This window comes from Canis lupus, chromosome 1 (genome assembly GCF_011100685.1).
Source record: "Canis lupus familiaris isolate Mischka breed German Shepherd chromosome 1, alternate assembly UU_Cfam_GSD_1.0, whole genome shotgun sequence".
Lineage (NCBI taxonomy): Eukaryota > Metazoa > Chordata > Mammalia > Carnivora > Canidae > Canis > Canis lupus.
The window spans coordinates 100,767,653-100,773,652 of NC_049222.1; positions in this window are offsets into that span (position 1 = coordinate 100,767,653).

Below are 6,000 nucleotides of genomic sequence, written 5' to 3' on the forward strand. Positions count from 1 at the left end.
TGGTCCTGCATTTTCTTTTTCTTGCTATGTTACATCCTTTGCTTTTAAGAAAACCTCATATGAATATGTTCTGTGGAGTCTTGCAAGTATTTTAATTACAGTACTTGTGAGACATTTGCAGTTGGTGATGAGGATGGGATATTTGACACAACCCTTGATTCTAGTTCAAATAATAATGCCTAAGAGGAGACTGCCTGGCTGGCTCACTGGTAGAGCATGTGACTCTTGATCTCAGGGATCGTGAGTTCAAGCCCCCATCCCCCCCATTGAGTGTGGAGCCTACTTTTTAAAAAATGATGTATTGCACAGGAAGAAAGATGACAGAGGCTGATAAGGAAGGATTTTTGTCAACAGGTTGGTTTCCAGACCATCCTTGGGTTCCATATGCAGAAATGCTGCACCCAGAAAGAGGAGGAAAAACGTTAAGTGACAACTGGAGTTTGTAGGTCCATGCTAAATAGATTATAAATCAAATACAAACAGAGGATGTCAGCCAAGAGTGTGGTTCCTTGGCTGTACCCACCCCCCACTTATTCTAGTAAAAATAAAAGCATCAGAGAGGCAGCTAGAGGCTCTCAAAGCTGTAGATTACAACCTATGGTTCAGTATGATACCATACCTTCTATCGCCATCCCTCTGAGCCAGCTGATGATTGCCACAATAAAAGGGGAGACATATGTGAGGCATGATGCTATGCATCTCTTTGTTCAACTCTCTTGGGGTTTAATGTTGGGAGAAAGAAGGATTCTTCAGAAAAAAGGTAATTATAAATAAAAGACATGGAAGCAATCTCAGAATAACTGAATTAGATAAAGATGTTCAGGAGGTTAATTAAAAGTGACATCTTTTAAAAGGAGAAGATAGGGATCCCTGGGTGGCTCAGCGGTTTGGTGCCTGCCTTTGGCCCAGGACATGATCCTGGAGTCCTGGGATCGAGTCCCACGTTGGGCTCCCAGCATGGAGCCTGCTTCTCCCTCTCCTGTGTCTCTACTTCTCTCTCTCTCTCTATGTCTATCATAAATAAATAAATCTTTTAAATAAATAATAAAAAGAGAAGGTAGATGGAATAGTTACTAAAATTTTCATGGATCACTGTAAGAAACTGGTAATCTGTTCAAAGTACTGGGACAAATTCTCCCAATTCATCTTAGTCATAATGAACTTTTAAAATGTTAAGACTGGGGATCCCTGGGTGGCGCAGCGGTTTGGTGCCTGCCTTTGGCCCAGGGCGCGATCCTGGAGACCCGGGATCGAGTCCCACGTCGGGCTCCCGGTGCATGGAGCCTGCTTCTCCCTCTGCCTGTGTCTCTGCCTCTCTCTCTCTCTGTAACTATCATAAATAAAAATAAATAAATAAATAAATAAATAAATAAATAAATAAATAAATAAATAAATAAAATGTTAAGACTAGGGGATCCCTGGGTGGCTCAGTGGTTTAGCACCTGCCTTCGGCCCAGGATGTGATCCTGGAGTACCAGGATCAAGTCCTACATTGGGCTCCCTGCATGGAGCCTGCTTCTCCCACTGCCTGTGTCTCAGCCTCTCTCTCTCTCTCTCTCTGTCTCTCATGAATAAATAAAATCTTTAATAAAATAAAATAAAATATTAAGACTATAAAAAAGAGGCTTCTATAATCCTCTTAGAACCTATTCTGATTATAACCAGGCAAGGAAATGCAGAAGATTATGACTAAGTGATGGGAAGGTCAGGGTCTCATGACCTTGCAGAAGGGACCCCAAGTCTACTTTGAATCATACTGGTAACATGGCTTGAGGGCAGTAAAAAAAAAATATACAATTACTAGACTTGATGATCTATGTATTGTTACAACTTAAAAGTCAAATGAAAATTGAGAGGGAAATATCAGGAATGTTATTCTATAGGAGGCTTACAGGTGAGAGTAAAGTCCACAAAGGAATTTCTGGACAGAAACCATGTATGAGGGATTCCTGGGTGGCTCAGCGGTTGAGCATCTGTCTGCCTTCGGCTAGGGTTGTTATCCTGGAGTCCCTGGATGGAGTCCTGCATCAGGCTCCCTGCATGGAGCCTGCTTCTCCCTCTGCCTATGTCTCTGCCTCTCTCTCTCTCTATCTCTCATGAATGAATAAATAAAATCTTAAAAAAAAAAAAAAAGAAACCATGTATGATTATTGCCTCCCCCAACCATAGTGTGTTATTGGAATGGATATGATGTCATATAAATCTACCTAGTCCTTTTTCTTTTAAGTAAGCTCTATGCCCAATATGGGGCTTGAACTCAGGACCCCAAATTCAAGAGTCACATTCTCTACAGACTGAGCCAGCCAGGTTTCCCAAGTTAAGGACCTTCTATTTTTTTTTAATTAAAATTTTTATGGGGGATGCCTGGATGGCTCAGCAGTTGAGCCTTTGGCTCAGGGTGTGATCCCAGAGACCCAGGATCGAGTCTCACTTCCAGCTTCCTACATGGAGCCTGCTTCTCTCCCTCTGCCTGTTTCTCTGCCTCTCTCTGTGTCTCCCATGAATAAATAAATAAAATCTTTTAAAAAAAATTTTTTTTTAGGGATACCTGGGTGGCTAAGCGGTTGAGTGCCTGCCTTAGGTCCTGGGCATGATCCTTGGGTCCCAGGATCAAGTCCCATATCGGGCTCCCTGCATGGAGCTTCTCCATGCCTGTGTTGTCTCTGCCTCTCTCTCTGTCTCTCTCTCTGTCTCTCATGAGTGAATAAATAAAATCTTAATTTTTTTTCTCCTCCCCATTCCCTTGGTGGAATTTACTAATCAGTGACTATAGGATGTCAATTAAAATTGATAGTGGGACATAATTCCTCTATCCCACAATCGGGTTATTATCAGTCTAGAAGTTTGTTTCCCAAGAGTGAGGCATCTCTTCAATATTTTAACGCTAATTACTCTTCATTTCATTTCATTTACTCATTTGCAAAATGAAAGCAGGTATTATTGACTTAATCCAGAATTAAATCATCATTTTGGAAATTTGGGAGAAAAAAGTTCTTTTTCTCCCTACTGTGTAAAATGTGGCTTGTAAAACAATATTAGAAAAGATATATAAAATTTTACATGTTTGGCATCTGGATAGTTTTCCCACACGTCTTTACCTTTGCAGGCCACACTAACAAACTCCAAATTATAAGTCATGCTTGAATATTATTTTTATGAAAGATGATGTCAATATTGGGTAAGGGGAAATGGACTTAAAATAATGTTTCAACCAAAGACTAAGTGTATATTTGAGAAATTCAGTGACATTTCCAAAGTTAGGCATTTTTCTAATGTTTGTGAGAAAAACATTTCATAATTTATTATCTCTTTCCTCTAAGAATTTCTTGTTCAGAAACACTGCTAAAAACATGCTAAGATTATTACCATCCATATTTTACATTCTATATAATATAGCTTCATTTCATTTTCTATTAAATTTTTTTAGATTTATTTACTCATGAGAGACATAGAGAGGCAGAGACATAGGCAGAGGGAGAAGCAGATTCCCTGCCAGGAGCCTGATGCGGGACTGGATCCCAGGACTCCAGGATCATGCCCTGAGCCAAAGGCAGACACTCAACCACTGAGCCACCCAGGCGTCCATTTTTTCCATTAATTTTTAATTTCAGTGAATGCAAATATTCAAAAACTGTTTTGTTCCATCTGGTTTGGTTCATGCTTAGTAATACTTTACTTATAAAACTTCGAAAACATGGGGACCTGGGTGGCTCAGTTGGTTGGGCATCAGCTTTGGGCTCAGGTTATGATCCGAGAGCCCTGGGATAGAGCCCCTGATCAGGCTCCCTGATCAGCAGTGAGCCTGCTTCTCCCTCTCCTTCCCACTTGTGCTCTCTTTCACTACCTCAAATAAATTTAAAAATAAATAAAATATTTGGGATCCCTGGGTGGCGCAGCGGTTTAGCACCTGCCTTTGGCCCAGGGTGCGATCCTGGAGACCCGGGATCGAATCCCACGTCGGGCTCCCAGTGCATGGAGCCTGCTTCTCCCTCTGCCTGTGTCTCTGCCTCTCTCTCTCTCTCTCTGTGACTATCATAAATAAATAAAAAATTTTAAAAAATAAATAAATAAATAAAATATTTAAAACTTTGAAAACACACTGCAATATTTTTATCTTAAAGAGATTTATTAAAGAGCAAGTGGGAGGGGAGGGACAGAGTGAGAGGGAAAAAGGGAATCCCAAGGAGACTCTGCTGAGCCCAGAGCCCAATATAGAACTCGATCCCATGACCTCCAGATCATGACCTGAGCCTAAATCCAGAGTTGAACTCTCAAATGACTGAGCTATCCAGATACCCAAGTTGTTTCCTGCTGTTCATCCAGTGCCCTGGAAGGCTGGTATTCATCATTCATTTAGACAATATGAGGAATAATATTTTTTGAATATTGAAAAACAATTAAAAATACAGAAAATAAGACTTTACATAATACCATTAAATGAAAGGCTAAGTAAATACTTAAACTTCTTTTCTTAGAAAAAGTATTGTGGTAAAGAGAACTCTCAAAATTAGTGATGGAAGGATACATTTTTGAAAGGTTCTAGAAGAGATATAAAAATATATTAATATTAAAGTGGGAAGAATAACAAGGACTGTGAATACATCACACAGACAGCATTTACTTATGTGGAAATTTTACAGCAAATCTCAAATATACAATTTTATTCAATTAGGGTTTTGTTTTTGTTTTTGTTTTTTTTTTTTTTTTAATTTTTATTTACTTATGATAGGCACACAGTGAGAGAGAGAGAGGCAGAGACACAGGCAGAGGGAGAAGCAGGCTCCATGCACCAGGAGCCCGACGTGGGATTCGATCCCGGGTCTCCAGGATCGTGCCCTGGGCCAAAGGCAGGCGCCAAACCACTGCGCCACCCAGGGATCCCTGTTTTTGTTTTTTGAGAGAGAGACAGGGCATGGGGTCACACAAGTGGAGGGATTGGGGCAAAGGGAGAGGAAGAATCTTAAACAGACTCCGTGCTCCATGCAGAGACTGCTGTGGGGATAAATCTCACAACACTGGGATCACGACTTCAGCTGAAATCAAAAGTCAGATGCTTAACTGACTGAGCTACCCAGGCGCCCCAGGTATGTATTTTTTTTAAAGGTAAAAAGTTTATTTCATAAAGCAAGTATTTTTATTGTACCAATAATAATATAAAATCATTATCAAGTGTCTACATTATTTTTTGCCTCCACACAGGTATGCTCAGTGTTTTTAAGAATGAAGAAAATTTGAGGATCCCTGGGTGGCTCAGCGGTTTATCACCTGCCTTCGGCCCAGGATGTGATCCTGGAGTCCCGGATCCAGTCTCGCATCGGGCTTCCTGCATGGAACCTGCTTCTCCCTCTGCCTGTGTCTCTGCCTCTCTGTCTGTGCCTCTCATGAATAAATAAATAAAATCTTTAAAAAAAAAAAAAAAAGAATGAAGAAATTTTTGGGTCCCTGGATGGCTAAATCGGTTAAGCAACTGCCTTTGGCTCAGGTCATAATCCCGGAGTCCTGGGATTGAGCCCAGTGTTGGGCTCCTTATTCAGTGGGGAGTTTGCCTCTCCATTTCCCTCTGCCCCTCACCTCACCCAGGCTTGGTCTCTCGCTCTCTCTCTCTCTCTCAAATAAATAAAAATCTTTTTTAAAAAAAAGAATGAGGAAAATTTCACTTTGGAAGCAAAATGATTAGTGACTCTAGTAAGTCAACTGCTCAGATTAATTCTACATCCTTTCAGACTTCACTGCTAAAATTTCTCTAAAGTATTAATTTTTTCATCATCAATTGATGTTTCCCCAGAGCTTTATCTGCCACCACCTTTGAATCACTACATAGTCACTGGTTTTTGCCTAATTTTAAAAAAAGATTTTATTTATTTATTCATGAGAGACACACAGAGAGAGGCAAAGACATAGAGAGGGAGATCATGCTCCCTGAAGGGAGCTCCATGCGGGACTCAATCCCAGGACCCCAGGATCACGCCCTGAGTCCAAGGCAGACGCTCTACCACTGAG